The sequence below is a fragment of the Polistes canadensis genome, unplaced genomic scaffold (assembly GCF_001313835.1).
Source record: "Polistes canadensis isolate GaletaPanama2010 unplaced genomic scaffold, ASM131383v1 scaffold_85, whole genome shotgun sequence".
NCBI lineage: Eukaryota > Metazoa > Arthropoda > Insecta > Hymenoptera > Vespidae > Polistes > Polistes canadensis.
The window spans coordinates 562,258-579,322 of record NW_014569632.1 but is presented as its reverse complement, the minus strand read 5'-3'; the positions used below and the strand labels follow the sequence as shown (position 1 = coordinate 579,322).

The window sequence follows — 17,065 nt, the reverse complement described above, 5'->3', positions numbered from 1 at the left end:
TGTTTTTAAATAGATTTACACCACTTTCAACTATAATCAATGGTTACGTAATTTCCTTTACTGGCTTAATATTAAATTGAATAAAAAGCATTGACATTTTTCAAGAAATTAAATACTAAATAAAAAGTTTACATTCAATTAAAATATAAATTACGTGTGACATTTTATTTTTGTGTTTTTAAATAGATTTACATCACTTTCAAAATAAACAATCCATATATCGGAATTAAATATTATATTATTTTGTATAGAAAAATAGAAAAATGAGGAGAAACAGAGAGGGAGGATAAAACGAGGAGGTGGGGGGATGTAAAAGAAGGGTTGAGAGAAGGGAAAAGGCGCGAAATCTCGAGTTGTCGAAGAACGTAGACTGCCTATAATTAGCAGACGAGGATGAGGATGAGGATGTTGGTCGCGTTCCTCTCACCTCCCTTTTTGAGATTGCGAGTGGTGAAACTCAATCGAGTTTCTCTGATCTTCTTCTTCTTCTTCTTCTTCTTCTTCTTCTTCTTCTTCTTCTTCCACAGCTGCCCGACGAGTTGCACATTACACCATGCAACGAACGACCCCAAAGCATGAGTCCATGGTAATCGTGTGTTTCCTGCCGCATCGTGTTCGTCGTCGTCGTCGTCGTCGTCATCGTCGTCATCCTCATCCTCATCGGTATTACTACTACTACTAATACTAATACTACTATTACCACTTCAACGATAGTTTGCGTAGGTATTTGCCTCGCGTGTACACTCGTACGAATAAATTTTCCTGCTAAAGTCACCAATGCCAACGCAGTGTAACTATACTCAACTTATTTCTTTCTAATTTTTCTTATATATCAATTGATTGATCAATTTTCAACACATCCAATTGCATTGTCTAACAATAAATCATGAATTCAAATTCATATTGTAATTTATATTATATTCAATTCATGGGGGAGGTGGGTCATAAGGTAACACAGTGGACAACAACAATATTTAAGATGCAAACCTTAGTGCATAAAGTAACTATACTCAACTCATGTTTTTCAAATTTTTCCTATATATCCATTGATTGATCAATTTTCAACACATTCAATTGCATTGTTTAAGAGTAAATCACGAATTCAAATTCATATTGTAATTTATATTATATTCAACTCATGGGGGAGGTGGGTCATAAGGTAACAGTGGACAACAACAATATTTAAGATGCAAACCTTAACGCATAGAGTCAGTCAGTCAGTCAGGTACAACATGTCTCTTCCTTTAAAACACGAACACCGTTGGAAGATAAACGTGCTCGTGAGTTTAAATATGTGTGTATGTATGTACATAAGAAAATATCTTTTCCACGTATGATGGGAGGGATTGGAACGCGTTTACTTAATAAATTATCGTGTTTTTTTAATTTAAATAATTATTATAAAATGATGAACGTATTATTAAAACTAGGATTGAAATTTTTTTGTCTGTATAATACCTAGTGCGTGTACTTTTATATTTCCTTTATTTCTTTCTTTCTTTCTTTTTTTTTTTTTTTCTTTTTTCCCCCCTTTTTAGTTGTTCAGCACACGAAGAAAGAAAGCATGGGAGTGCCCCTTCGAAAATTATTCCGTGGAGTGTATCTTGGCATCCGATGATTGTGAGCCAGAGGCTAGCAGCTAGCTAGAGTGGTCTTTCGGAGTGCACGTGCGCCTTGCACGTGTTAGCTGTGGGGTGACCCTCCCGATTCCTGACTGCCTACAGACTGTAACATCGTATCAGGGCCACACTATAACTATATATATGTATATATATATATATACTACTTGCTATAACTATATATATATATATATATATATATAATACAGCTCTGCTTTACCACGAATTCACCACTCACTGTTTCTTTCTTTCTTATTTTTCTCTCTCGTTTTATTCATTGCGAAGAAAAATAACGCGACACGTTAATTGTAAATGAGTTTTTTAGCAAACAATCAGGGTTTATCAATTTTTTATTAATTCTCATTATCATTTTCTTATCGTTGCATTTAAAATGCCACATTTTATTATACAAAAAATATTCATAAATGTTAGGAGACAAGAATCAGTGCCTAAAAACTAACGTGAACATATTCGTTTGCTTGCTTGCTTGCTTGCTTATTTGCGCAGCTGTTCAAACGGGCCGCGAAAATACTACACCACTACCACACCTCGTGTCTTCTTCTTCTTCTTCTTCTTCATCGTCATCATCGTCGTCGTCGTCATCGTCGTCATTCGTTTTTAAAATATCCGAGTCCTCGAAAGTACGTGCGTGCGTGAATGCGTGAGTGAGTGAGTGAGTTTCATGGCAGAGAGACGTTCAAATGCACCGAAATGCACCAGACATTTTAGTTTTTATGTTAGTGGGTAACATACGATACGAATCGTCATTAACGCAACTAGATACACTAGTATCTTGACCCCATTTTCTTCATCATCGTTGTCTAGGACTAATATTCAACAGGGAATCTAGAACAAAATTATATTGGAAATAGAAACTTTTATTTTTCTTTTTCTTTTATTTTTCATTATTATATTATATTATACTACTACTGTGTGAGATATAACAAAAATCTGTGTGTGTGTGTGTGTAGTTTTTTCCGTTTCTTTTTGTCCCCTTTTATTTTATTCGAAATTAGATACGCAACGTAGTAGGTATCCTGTTTACTCGAATAATAAAAGATAACGAGAGAAGAGACTAGTATCGTGTTCCTGTCTATCTTGCTTTTTCAAGATTCTCACTTCTCTTTCTTTTCTTTCTTTTCTACCGGAAATTCCTTGTTTCAGGTCGAAGTGTTAACTTTGTATTATTTTTTAAAGATTATCTAACACAACGTTAAAGTTTAGCAACGGATTATATATTTCTTATAGATATTATTTTATTTTATTTATTTGTGATTTATGCGGATGATTTTTACCTATCCATTTTACGTGTGCTTTTTTTACGTTCCCGAACTGTGGATATTAATTAACCCTAGAACTATTAACTGGGGTAGATATCTATCCCAGGTAAACTTAAATTAAATGAAGATTTCATCGTTTTTCGGTACTTTAATTAATTGCAATCGATTTTTCATCAATTGAACTTTAGTCAAATTGAATTTGCTTTCCTCACCATTCTCTTTGGCATGAAAAATGAAAAAAACAGAAAAATTCGTATACTTAAAAGTCTGATTATTACAATCAGAACAGTTTTTAGGATTTTAAAAAGAACACTTTGGGGTAAATACATACACCAGTTTGTATTTTAGGGGTTAAAAAAATAAGTTTGTAGTTCTAGGGTTAATTCACGTTTCAGTGAATTCCTGTTTTTTTTTTGTTGAAAGCAGTAGCATTCATTCCGCAGGTATATTCATCAGAAATGTTTTCAGACATTTTTCTCAGGTATTCCAAAATACTTTTCTTACCATTTGAGACACCATACTCGAATTGTAATTTATTTTCACGTGTTCCTTCCTTCCTTCCTTTCTTCCTTCTTGGAATATTTTTTTACCAATCACCTTTCTTTCCTTGCTGTCTCACGGCCATGCACAATGGCTGTGGTTTTAACCCAGAAATATGGAGGAACATCGAAGTAACCATAAAAGTTGAATATATGTGTGTGTTGTATAGGTATAACTACGTCAGTGTGTTGCAGGGTGGTGGGGGTAGAGGAGGGCACGCATTCCGGCGATGATGGTTGTGATGCATTCGTCGAAAAAATTGTTCTTTCTAAAGAAAACATAAAAAATGTGCTACTGCTGCGTGAGACGAGTAACAAGTTTCGATATTTTACAATTTTATTATACAGAACACACATTACAATAATACAATGTTTTCTATTATATTTTTCATTCGCACGAGAGAAGATCATTAAGACACGGAGGGGGGTGGGGGGGGGGAAGTGATTAAAAGAAGTAGAAAAAAAAAAAAAGAAAAAGAAGAGAACTGTTCCCTGAAAAGAGTGGGAGGGTGGGTAAAAGGGGTATGCATTGCATCAATACAACGATGATTATTCATCTGTGAGAACAGAGCAAAGCCAGCACGTTTTCTCGTTAGTTAAAATACCATTTGAAAAGAGAAATATGTTAAGAAATTTCTTTTTATCGATGAAACATAAAAATGATACCCTTTTAACCCCGTTGTCGTCATAATTTACAAACGGAATATAATAATAACCCTCCCCATCCCTACCCCCCGTTCCTATCAGTGTTATAATAAATATCACGATAAAATTACGAAAAAATTTAATGCATTATACGTAAAAGTTAGGCCACAGGCATACGTAAAAAAAAGAAAAAAGGAGAAAAAAAAAACCACTTGACGCCAGCCACTCTTCTCTACGTCAGATCATCGATAAGAAAACGTAAAACAAGGACCACCTTTGTTTAATTCTTTGACTTAACTTCTCGTCAGTCTGTTTTCTATCCGAGAAAAAAAAAGCTCAACCTCCCCCGGTACTCCTACCCCTACCCCAGAGTCCGTTAGTTTAAGTGTAATAATAATAATAATAATAATAATAAGTCGATTAAATTCGTGTTTTTATTCGAATCAAATCACATCATCGTTGCGTGAAAGTTTTCTATCCTCCCCATGAAGAAAAACTCATGGCGACAAATTTTACGAGAAGTAAGAGCCAACCAACCAGCCAACCAACCTGAGATGACCAGGTTGGTTGGTGGGTTGGTTGGTTGGTTGGTTGGTGGTGGGTTTCACGTGTGTACGTTGCCAATATAGCCGCAAGGCTAACAGGTAAACCGGCCGTAGAGAGAAATAAAGAAAATAACTTTACAAAAGTAAGAAAAAAAGTAATCAGGAAGAAGAAGAAAAAAACAAGCGAAAAAAAAGAGGAGGAGTAGAAACCCGAAAAAGGTAAAGCTTAGCGACGAGAGTGAAGGGGAGGGGGAATCCAAAAAAAAAAAAAAACAAAAAAAAAAGATTTAAAATGTACTTACTTGACTACCGGCTATGTATATTACTTATATACCCATAAGATCTTTATTGTATTTCGTGAATGCTAAATGTTTTATGCATTTTAAGATTTCTTTTGATCATATTTTTATATTTTGGAATACACTTATCATTACTATTTTATTTCGAGCAATAGTTAATAGTATAATAGAAATAATGAGAAATAAATTCAATTGATTAATTATCAAACAGAAAAAAAAAAAGGTCATCGTGGTTTAAATGTTGAATGCAAGTTAGCAAGAGAGAGAGAGAGTATGTCGAGAAACGATGATCGATAAGAATATACGTGTAAAAATTCAGCGCGCGAAGATGAAGAGAATGAAAGAAAAGAAAAAAAAGAGAAAAAAAAGGAAAAGAGAAAGAAAATGAGAGAGAGAGAGAGAGATGATGATGGCGAGAGAAAGAAGTTGAAGGGGAAAGCGGGTTCGCAAAGGCGACCAACGAAGGTGGCTGCTGGTCCGGTTGGTTTGGCCCCGTGGGAACGCGTTGGTGGCCAGCTGCACTGATTGCCGTGAGAGGACGTGACGTAGTTGTATGTCTATGTGTATATGTATTAGTATTATTAGTGTTGTTTGCGTGTAGGTGTGTATAAATGTGTAGGTGTGCATGCAAGCAAGCAAGCAAGCAAGCAAGCGAGCAAACCTAATGCACTTTTGCGCGTGTGCGTTGGAAGTAGAAGTAGAAGAGTAGGGGTAGGGCAAAGGGGTGGGATGGGGAGGGGTGGGGAGGTTGCCCACATTCCTGAGAGGCGCCGGCCAGTCTACGGCACACCTGCGCGTTCGGTTGAATCACGGCGCCTCCGACATAACTCGATCTCCTTTCTCTCTTTCTCTTAAAACTCATGCATGTTTTTATCCTTCTCTCTCTTAACTGCAACAACCAACTTACGTTCCTTCCTTCCTTCCTTCCTTCCTTCTCTTTTTCATTCGCTAAAATGAGCCCTGCTGCAGTTCGTTCCTTCGTTCGTTCGTTCGTCTTCTTCTTGTTCTTGTTCTTCTTTGTCGGGCTTAGTTCTATCTTTATCCTGCTTGCATTTATACCATTGGTTATAATTCGCTATCTCTCTTTCTCTCTCTACTTTCTGTCCCCCCTCTCCCCCTTTTATTCTCGACTATACTGGTATACTCCATTTCGGTGCCGGTTCTCTTTCCTTGACTCCTTCTCCGATTTTTTATCTTCTATCTTCCTTTTCTTGATTGTACTTTCTATCTTTTTTCTTTTTTTTTGCTTCTTACACAAGTACTCTTCCTGACGGACCCTCTGCAAGAGGATCGACGGCCTCCCGAGAAAGCAAGCAAGCTAGCAAGGGGGCAGTAAGAGGATATGCACAGAGTAGGCCTGATGTTACGTACGATCGAAGGCGTGCAGGTGTCCGTTCGTTCGTTCATTCGTTCATTCGTTCATCGATGCTAAACTAAGATCTAAGCTAACACTATCCAATCACGTAGCGAAAGCTACGAACAATCACTTGTTAAGTCAATTGACAAGACACATGTTTATATTCCTTATTTCAATAAATTTCCTTTCATTATATTTTTGTTTTAACAAGATCATCTTTATTTCTCATTGTTCGTGTCATCATCGTTTCAAAAACTAAGCTTTTATACAATTAGAACGATCGATATAAGCGTTTTCGTCGAATTTGTGTTACTTGAAAATGATTAAATTATCCATTAGGGTGATGGCGGCGCTGATTTTCTTAAGTTCAGATTTAAGTATGTATTATTTTATAAATAAAACTAATGTGAAGGTACTTATGTACACATGTAAGAAGTTTTATTCTTCTTTAGTGTAACAAAACGAATATAACCTTAAAAATAATTTCAATTTTCCCGCGCATTTTATAAATATCGAACAACTTCGTGGTGTAGACTTTTTCGGTCGCATCTAACTTCACTTTCATAAATATAACTTCAATAAAAACAAATGAAACAAATAATTCTCTTTGATGTTTTTAAGAATAAAAAAAACCACCAGACCATGCGAATCGACGCGCTCTCTAGTGGCAATTGAAATCATCATCTCATTGCGAATATTGTAGCCATATTTATAACACTGCAATCGTTCTCCTTGTATATAACCTTCGTGGTTTTCAAACATTCCTTCAGAATATTATACCATAGATTTTATATGAATTATTCGAAATGCAAATGATAAATAAAGAAAAATTGTTGCAACGATCGATCGATACTTGTCTCAAATTTTGTTTTATTCTCATGAAGTATTTAGATAAAACGAAGGACATGAAGAAAAAGTATATTATATAGTACACGGTATTAAGAGGATAAGATGGAGAATATGTGTGTGTGTGGTGTGTGTGTGTGTATGTGGGGTGAGAGAAAGAAACACGAGACACCACGATAATCTCGCCGGACGTGAGAGACTCGAGACTCATTCAGTGACGTGGGAACGTGTACAGATACCATTCATAAGTCGGCCCGTACCGGACCTCGTACCGGAGAACTTACGAGAGTGTGTGTAAACGATCATGCGCCCGTACGAGAGGGTCGATCATCTGTCATTCGGTTTATTCTACGAATTTACCGAAGTAGTCCAAGCAACAAAAGGAGAACTTGATAAATTTAGCTACATTGTTAAAACTTGATATAATTGTAATTCGACGACGCTGAATCGAATGGTGCTATTTTTTTTTGCAATCAGATTTTCTGGTAATGAGAAAAAGGGTAAAAAAGGGTAAAAAAGCCATATCTTAGAATCTAGGCATTTAATCGAAAAAAGTTTCAAACAAAAGTTGTAGATAATAGATAAAGCGAACGATAACGTGTAAGCTGGGGAGGGGCCTGGGGTGGTCTGGGATAGGCTGCGGGAGGGGTTGGTTCGCACATCGATGATGTGAATTCCACGATATGGAATTTCAATTTTATTTGTTTTTTCTTTTCCCTAATACTTTTCAAATTGCATTCTATTGTTATTTTGTTATTTTGATTTGTTCGCGTTCGATTATTGTTTATACCCATCGCTAGAGGACCCATCGAGAAAACGAACGAACGAACCCGCAGCCTTTCCTTCACGGCATCTCCTCCTCTTTCTCTTTTTCTCGCCCAAGGAACGTCGTGGGATTCGTGGGAGCCTGTTTTCCGTTGTTGCCTCGTTGCATCGCGAACATGGGACCCCATCATGTTGTTCTTGTTGTTGTTTTGTGTTGTACGACCACGAAACGTAGCTCGAATTTCTCCTTAAGATCGGAGACGATTGTCGTTCATTGGATTGGACCCCAATTTTCGTGAGAATTGCCGAAATTTGGATAAGAAAAGAAAAAAAAAAAACACACACAAAAAAATAAATGTCGACTGCAGTATTAAATTGTTTAGAAAATATAATAATGACACGTATACGTAGAATGCCATTATTCGTGTTACAAATTCGTAGGCAACGAATGAACGTTGTTGTTGTTGTTGTTTATTAGATCATCATAAAACGTATATGTATATTCAAGGGTAGCTATGAATTGCATCTGCACTCGGTAGGGGTATTAGGAACCAACCCTACAAGAACCTTTTTCAGAATCGAGATCCCTGAGAAAAGCAAGCGAAGTATTCGTCCAGGTGTCGCGAATAACAGCACCTGGAAGTACTTCTGTTTACCGTTATTTTCGTTCGTGCTCGTTAAAGCATTTCCAAGCTTTCCGTCTCGAAAGACAAAGCGTTATTATTGTTAGCATCAACTATTCTTAAACGGTGTACACTATACATATATATATATATATATTTATTTATTGATTATGATAATATATAATAGAGACACGTAATTTGCAATGAATTCTCTTTTACAGTTTTAGATGATTTAAATATACATTTAAAAGAATAAAGAAATTTTTAAGACAGTTTTCTTAAATAAAATCAATTCTATTCAGATTTTGTATATCGCAAGTACCAATATTTGTGTATAATTATGCACGCATATTTAATGATACTTTGTTTATTGTGTCATCGAATCATTTCGTTGAAACAATCAACGAGAAAAGAACACTTGGGTTTTTAATTAGCATTAATAATAACGCTTTATCTTGTTTCTGCTTGATGATTATGGAAGGGAAGGGTAGGGGGAAGTTATGGGAAATACGGATCGAGCTTTCGGGGTCGAGGTCATCGAGAAAATCCGGGAATCTGTCCAGGTGTCCCGCGTGAATTACAACAGCTGTTTCGCCCTCTTTTCAATTCATTCTTTCTTTCTATTTCTTTCTCCCTCTCTCTCTCTCTCTCTCTCTCTCTCTCTCTCTCTCTCTGTCTCTGTCTCTCTCTCTTTACTTGGAGAACTCGAGGTTTTCCCTTTGTAATTAATGAAATTCTCTTGAAAAGACACCTGTACAGAAGAGACGGTCGCACAGGTGGCACTCGAGTGTATTGCGATAAAGCCGAGCTCTCGTACAGGTGTACGAAGCAGGTAGTCGAGAGTACTCTGAATCGGGAACTTGCATTGGTTAAACTGTACGTCGGTGATATCACCCTAAGACTGTTACGACGACTGTTTTGGTGATCACCAACGACGGACGACTTATGGGGCTCGTTTAAGATTACTTTGGACAGAGAGTAAAACGTTCACGAATTCGATAAATCCTTGTTTAAATCATTCCAAATGCAACACCTAGAAAACATGATTTATTTTACACACATATATATCTTTATTTATTATTTTTTCGTATTTTTGAAGTTATACTTCTTTTGGGTGTGTTTTGGAATTACCTAGCAATGACTGATTTCCGGCTCTCTTTGACGGTAAAATACACGAATTCGATAAATCCTTGTTTAAATCATTCGAAATGCAACACCTAGAAAACATGATTTATTTTACACACATATATATCTTTATTTATTATTTTTTTGTATTTTTTAAGTTATTCTTCTTTTGGAATTACTAGCAATGACTGATTTCCGGCACTCTTTGACGGTAACATACAATATATATATATATCCCATAAACAAATAAATAATTGAATTGAATAATATTTTGTGTGTCTTGTGAATGTTCTCGTTGAAGAAGAAAGAAGGTGCCGTCAATAATAATAATTATCGATTGTAGAAAATATTCTAAAGAGTATTGTTGAACGATCGATCGATCGATAACGTTTTTAGCGAATGTCTTCATTGTTTTCTACCATTGTTAACGTATAAAGCAAACGAGTCTTTCTTTATGGGTTGACCTCTTCGAAGGACGACCCGTTTCATCGACCGAAATGAGCGTTCGACTGTAAAAGCGGCCGCCCGTTCTTCTTCTTCTTCTTCTTCTTCTTCTTCTTCTTCTTCTTCTTCTTCTTTGGTCACGTATTTTCTACCAGGACAATTTGTTTAAGTTCAATAAGAGTCGATTTTCACAAGGTACGATTTTGAAAAATTTTATGAAAAGAATCCCGTTCGATCTTTTACGATTAAACCTGAAAAGAAGAAGAAGAAGAAGAAGAAGAAGAAGAAGAAGAAGAAGAAAGAATTCTATTGAATAAAAATTCAATTGTATGCACTCTAACACCTGCTATTGCAGTTGTTGCTGCTGCTGCTATTGTTGCTGCTGCTTTTTCCAATGAAAAATATTTTCCTTTACAAAGATATAATCTACAAGATAGATTCTATTGATTCGGATTCTAAGTGTTTGATCTAAATTTTCGATACTTCATTGCGATTAGATATGACCGTTTTTTATTGCGAAGTAATTTTTGTCGACAATGATTTCAAAAATTGATGTATAGTTTCTTTGATATATATAATTAGTTTATTATAAGATTAGAAGAAATAACAATTAATAATGTATTGATATTTTTTATGCAAACACTTAAATGATTCTATGTTATATTTGGAAAATTTGACTAAAGTATTTAAAAAATATCGTTTATCGTGATACATATTAAAAGAGAGTCTAAAGATACGTGTACTTTTTTCTATATCACATAGAAATTCTCACGTGTTAGGACGTACTTTTTATTTTTTTCTTAACCTAAAAGACCACCCAACATCTTTGGAATACCTTTCCTTACAATATTCTAATTGGAAATGATTTTCTTCGATTTAAACCTTTAAATTAAATCTACTTCTTTTTTTTTTAACGCGATCCATTGCAATTATCATTTTGATAAAACTAATAATTTTTGTGAAAATGTCCAAAAAAAAAAAAAAGAAAAAAAATTAATTAAAATCTACAAAATATTAATCCAATAATTTCTCAAATGTAAATAAACATTCATTGCACACAGAGACGAACCGATACGAATCCCTTATAAAAAAAAAACTCTATAGGTTAACGATAAATTGAAAACGTGCAACGTGTAAAAAAGTGATTGGTTCGTAGAAATTCGACAAAGGAGAAGTGAAATCGAGTAGAAAATAGGGAAACAGAGTGAGTTGGGAGGAATATGGTTATATAGCACGTAACATCATCATTTAATTAACATTAAAACATTAAAACATTAACGTTAACATTAATATATAATATACAAATATTATAATAAATTGATTTCGCTTGTTCTTGGTCCTGAAAAGATTTCGAAAAGATTTCGAAAAGATTCCGAAAAGATTCCGAAAAGATTCCGAAAAGATTCCGAAAAGATTCCGAAAAGATTCCGAAAAATGTGTAAAAGTTTCATTCTTTAAAATATTCAATGCACAGAAAAAGAAATAGAAAGAAAGAAAGAAACGGACGGACGGACGGACAGACAGACAGACAGACAGACCTACATACGATCGAATTGATTGCCAAGCCCATTCGCAGTTAGGCGAATCCCTTAAAAAGACTCCGATAGCTTTTTCCCGATCGATCCTTTCTTTCGTCATGCCTGTTCTCCTTCCTTCCTTTTTTAGCATCCTCTGCGGACTTTCATGACGGGGCATGAAAAAAATAAAATAAAATAAGGAAAAGCAATAATAGCAAAAGAAAAGAAAAAAAAAGGAAAAAGAAATAGAAAAACGTTTTAGATTCTCGGATATTTTTTTTATTGTAGTAGTAGTAGGCGTAGGCGCGCTTTCATTTCACACATAACAGTCAGTTGGTTGCTTACGTTGTTGTCCGTGTGTACTACCTGTTGAATGAGAGAGAAAGAGAAGCTGGATGTTGGACAAAGTGGTCTTGAAAGGAAGAAGAAAAAGAAAGAAAAATAAAAGGAAAGGAAAGGAAAGAGAGAGAGAGAGAGAGAGAGAGGAGACTATACCACGTTCACTCGTCTCACCTTGCTTCTTCCTGATCACGACGACGATGATGACGATGATGACGATGGTGATGGTGATGGTGATGGTAATGGTGATGGTGATGGTAATGGTGGTAGTGGTGGTGGTGGTTGTTGGAGGGGTCCACGATCTTTCTTTCTCTCTTTCTTAAAGGGGGAGTGGGAAGGGGGATGGAGAAGGGGGTCTAAGAAGGAGGAGGAGTGAAGGGGGGAAGGGGGGAGCCTGGCGACAGACTGGCGGGCGCGCACCTGCACTCGGCTCGGCCTCTGAGAGAGTCGAGGCTGCGAGCCATCACTGCGAACCCAACAATCAGGGCCGCATTTATTTCGATTTTAACTCTCCGTTCACTGCATTCCTTATTACTTTTTCTATTAATTCATTCATTTATTCATTTAACAATAATGTTTTACGTTAATATATATTTTTAATATGATTTTTTGTAATAAGTTCCAATTAAATTGTTTCAATATATTCTGTTTTTTAAAATAATATTGTATGGATAAAGTGTTTGAAAGGGTTTTGATTTGATTTGATTTTATTTAGAGATCAATATATTATTTAATATTTTATTTTCAGCAACGTTTATATATAGGTTAATAATTCTATATGATTTTTAGTAATAATTATTATTTTATTAACTGATAAATTTATTTTTCGTTTAAATTTTGATTTAAATTACTTGCATAATTATGAACACAATTGGGGTTGATTTTCAGTGCAGTATATTATTGATGTGCATGAAAGGGCAACAAATTCGAGTACAATGCCAAACTTTTGACAGTATCTGTGACAAATACTTCGATTGCAAAGTGTTATAACATTTTTAAAAAATTATACAGTAATTATATAAGTATAAATAAAGTATTAATTATATTAATAATAACTTTAAAAAATCAGTGTGTCGTGTGTGAGAGGGAGAATATATCAAGTTAGTTTTTTTTTAAATATTCACGAGGTTACGCAATCCTTTTTTTCTTTTTTTTTTCCACAACGCACACGTATGACACAGAAGACTCCGATTTCTCCTCGGAAACTCCAAAGGTCTCTCTCTTCGCGTAGGAAGTTATGTAATGTTACAGAAAAAAAAAAAGAAAAGAATAAAAAGTCGGAGAAGCCTGTTCGTTAAGTTTACGACTGTGAAATCGAAAAAGGCGAAAGATCTTATTAAATCTCTTATTTCAAATCCTTTCGGGCATTAAGCGCCACGCCAGGGACGCATCAGTTTCCCATTGAAATTTCATTTTTTTTCTTTTTTGTTTTTTTTTTTTTTTTCACGACAACTGCAAATATCGAAGATTTATCATTTTTATTTCAATGAATAAAAAAATACGTACTTACTTACTTCAAAAAGATTTGCTAATTAATTTTTTTTTTAATACACATTTTTTCTTTCCTTTTTCTGTGCACATTTTTTTAAATGAAATATGTATAGAAAAATATATATATATATGTGTGTGTGTGTGTGGAATTTTACACAGTGGGATAAGTAATTCAACCTTCGATCAATTTAAAAAAAATAACGCAAGTAATCGTTTATAGGCGAGACTCAATTAGCGTAATTAACTTGACAAAGGAAGTCGATAGGTTGTCGGTAAATGATCGGAACATAAGTGCATGTAGGTAGGCCAATGTGATAACGCTTATCTCGAGGAAACACGCAAACCGTTTGCTTGGTTGCTTGCTTGCTTGTTGCAGAGTTTGCATATCAATGATAATTCTTAAGAATTGTATTCTCATACAATATTTCTCATTAAACATAATAAAGTAACATTGTGGTGGTGGTGGTGGTGGTTTGTATTTATACTTAGTGTTAGATTTTTCATTGTTAAATTTCAATCGCAAAAAAAATAATACGATATATGACCGTTTCTTTTGAAAATTGTATAAGTACATTTGCAACTCTTATAAATATATATTATTTTAGTTAAATTATTCTAAAAGTAATGTATATAATTAAATTACATTATTGATCAATTAATAGAACTTGATATAATTAATAAATATTTTTAAATTAACCAATATACAAACCTTCAATTTTCTCGAAACAATACAAAATTGATTTACTGCACCACTTTCAAAATAAACGTTTCATACAATTACATTTAAAAAATTACAAATTTACAATACTAAATTACGTAGATATTTATTATACAATTTTTATATCATTTATAAACGTTAAACGATACGTACAATTGCAACGACACACACACAGACAATCAATTTATTGTATTTAAATATTGAAAAATATATCTAGTTGGTCGTGTGTGTTTGCGTGTAACATTCTATTACTATTCTACCATAATTACTATTTTCCACCACGCAATACGGTATCTAGTTCTATATCTTTGCTAATTTCTACTTTAGTTTACAAACTAGATGATAGAATGGGGCCTGAGAGAAGAAAATTTACGCTTCGACATAATCCGTGTCAGAGTGCATTCACGTTCGATTACAACGAGGACTCGGTGGGGTTGGGGGCTGGAAGGAGGAGGGTCGAAGGGTGGAAGGGGGGCATAGATTATTCATATATAAATCTCCGTTGAAGTGTCATTTCCTCTTAACGGAATCAATGGGAGAGAATAAAATGAAAACAAAAAAATGTATTCTTGGTAGATGTAACACAAACAGCAACAGCAACAGCAGCAGTAACAGCAGCAGTAACAGCAGCAGCTGGATGATCGTTAACGGTACTATTTTCCTCGAGTGTCGCACAGCTGCGTACGAGGGGGAGGAAGATGAGGAGGAAGAGGAGGAAGAGGGTGGTGATGGTGGTTCACATCATCGACGTCAAAAACAAAAGGGGGAAATTGGTGGACCCGTTGATTTCGCTACGATAATCGTTCGTGTGTTGCGTAGTAGTAGATAAGAGTGTGTGTGTGAGAAAGAGAGAGAGTGTGTGTGTGAGATTGCATGACTCGTGTACTTGTTTTGTTCATCGTTGTATTTCGTGCGTACATATTCTTGGCACACCTCTAAGAACCTATCTCTTTGCGTATCATTCTGTATATGTTTGTATGTGTGTGTGTAGGTACTCGCATACGTTGCCGATTATGTTAGACCCTCCCCCCCCTCTCCTCCCCTTCCCGTGGCCTTATATGCCGCTTCGTGAGTCCCATCAAATCCCACTGCACCCCACTCCACCCCACTGCAACCCAGCCCAATGATCGTTTCGTCTTTTGAACACGTGTGCTCTTATCAATGTTCATTTTTCTTTTGGATGTACGATAACGCGTCTAACACTCGTACTCGTACTCGTGAACCAAGTCATTTCCTTTCGATTATTTTTCTTGGATTTTTTTCTTTCTTTTTATGTCTTAAAGAGAGAGAGAGAGTGAGTGAGAAAGAGAGAGTCTCTTGCATTTTATTTGCGTTTTATTCTTACAACGCATTCGATTTTATATTTTTCCCTATTATTCTTAACCTTTTTTTCTTTTTGTTTTTTTTTTTCGAAAAATTTTAATATAGTTTAATATGATACAGGATATGGAAGAATATAGGAGACGAAGAAGAAGAATTATTCGGATTAGTGTTAAACAATTTTGTTTGATTTGTTTTTTTCGATAGTATGTTTCTCTATGCACGTATGTGTGTTAAAAGTATTACGTGCAAATACATTAAAAGGAAATTCAGGGCAACGCTCCGATGAAACACCTGCGTGCGTTTTACCACTCGTCTCGGTCGAAATCACAAGTTAATGAATTTTCATTGAACATCGGCATCTTTCTTACTAGCATACTGTTATATTATAATAAATTTATTACGATATATATATATTTGTCTATTGAGATTATTTTTTTTTCTTTTAATTTTTTGAGAGGTACGATCAAAATCATATGAAAAATTCGTTGGTTTTTTTTTATTCTTAATCAACTTTAATACGTCACGAAGGATACTGTTAATTAGGTCGAATTGTCCTTCATGATAATTTCATATACCATTTCCGTGCTTTTATTCGGTTATTTAAAGCTTTTTTTATTTCGATTAAAGAAATTCATGCACCACTCGAAGTACAAATGTTGGACAAATTTTTTATCTTTTTCTTTCTTTTTTTTTTAAATAAATACGTGCTATACATGGCAGCCACCAATAAATAATTGCACGCTTGTAAAATTTCTTTAAATATTTTTTTATCATGATTAAAGGTCAATCAATTATTTACTAGCATAGGGGAATAATTAAATTCATTTGGATAAATATTTCTATGAGGTGCTGCCATATTGCGTTACGCGATCAAATGATTATGTAGAAATCGATAATAATAGATTCCTGTTTTCTAATCGGTAATAGTAGAGAAGCTACTATCTAATTTTTGGCAACTAAGAGAGTATATGAAAGCAGTACTTTACTATTTAAATGTTTTAACATTATCAGCCGTATACAAAAAAAAGTTCATATGTTTCACGTAGAGATTCCTAAATGATTAAATTAAAATTTCTCTTAGAAATATATTGTACATACTTAAACTTTACATTTCACTTAAATATGAATGACTATGTAGACGATTATTTAATTAAAATATTGAGTAATAAATAAGCAAATCGAGTGAGCCACTATAGTAGCGCATGGATCTGTAAAAATATTAAAACAAAATATATATATTAAATTTTTAATTGTTATTTGTTTTTAAATGTATATAGAAGTTAATAACACATTCACTATTTGTATACTGCTAGTTACTAAAAGTTACTAGGAAATAAGAAAGTTTCAAAAATATTGAATTTCTAGTAACATGGCTACGACGAAAATGGTAATAGAAGTGCTCTACCTTTATCATACCGACAAAAAAAATTTTCACCGCAGAAAAAAAAAATTAATTGCTCTCAATTGCTCACTGATTGTTTATTTAAAACCCATAATTGCTTGCTTTATTTTTGCGATTTTTTTTAATGTCGGTAATTCCGATGGTAAGTTACCATCAGATCTCGGTCGGTAATACGACTTACCGACAAT

At 34.5% G+C, this 17,065-nt stretch overlaps 1 long non-coding RNA gene across 1 annotated transcript; it reads right to left on the bottom strand.

Moving 5' to 3' along the window:
- Positions 1-1,983: 1,983 nt before the first annotated feature.
- On the bottom strand, positions 1,984-6,603 carry LOC106786839. Its single transcript, XR_001381700.1, has 3 exons — positions 5,835-6,603; positions 3,404-3,707; positions 1,984-2,465 (listed from the first exon to the last, which is right to left on the bottom strand). It is a non-coding gene; the product is annotated as an uncharacterized LOC106786839 (long non-coding RNA).
- Between the last annotated feature and the right edge of the window lie 10,462 nt (positions 6,604-17,065).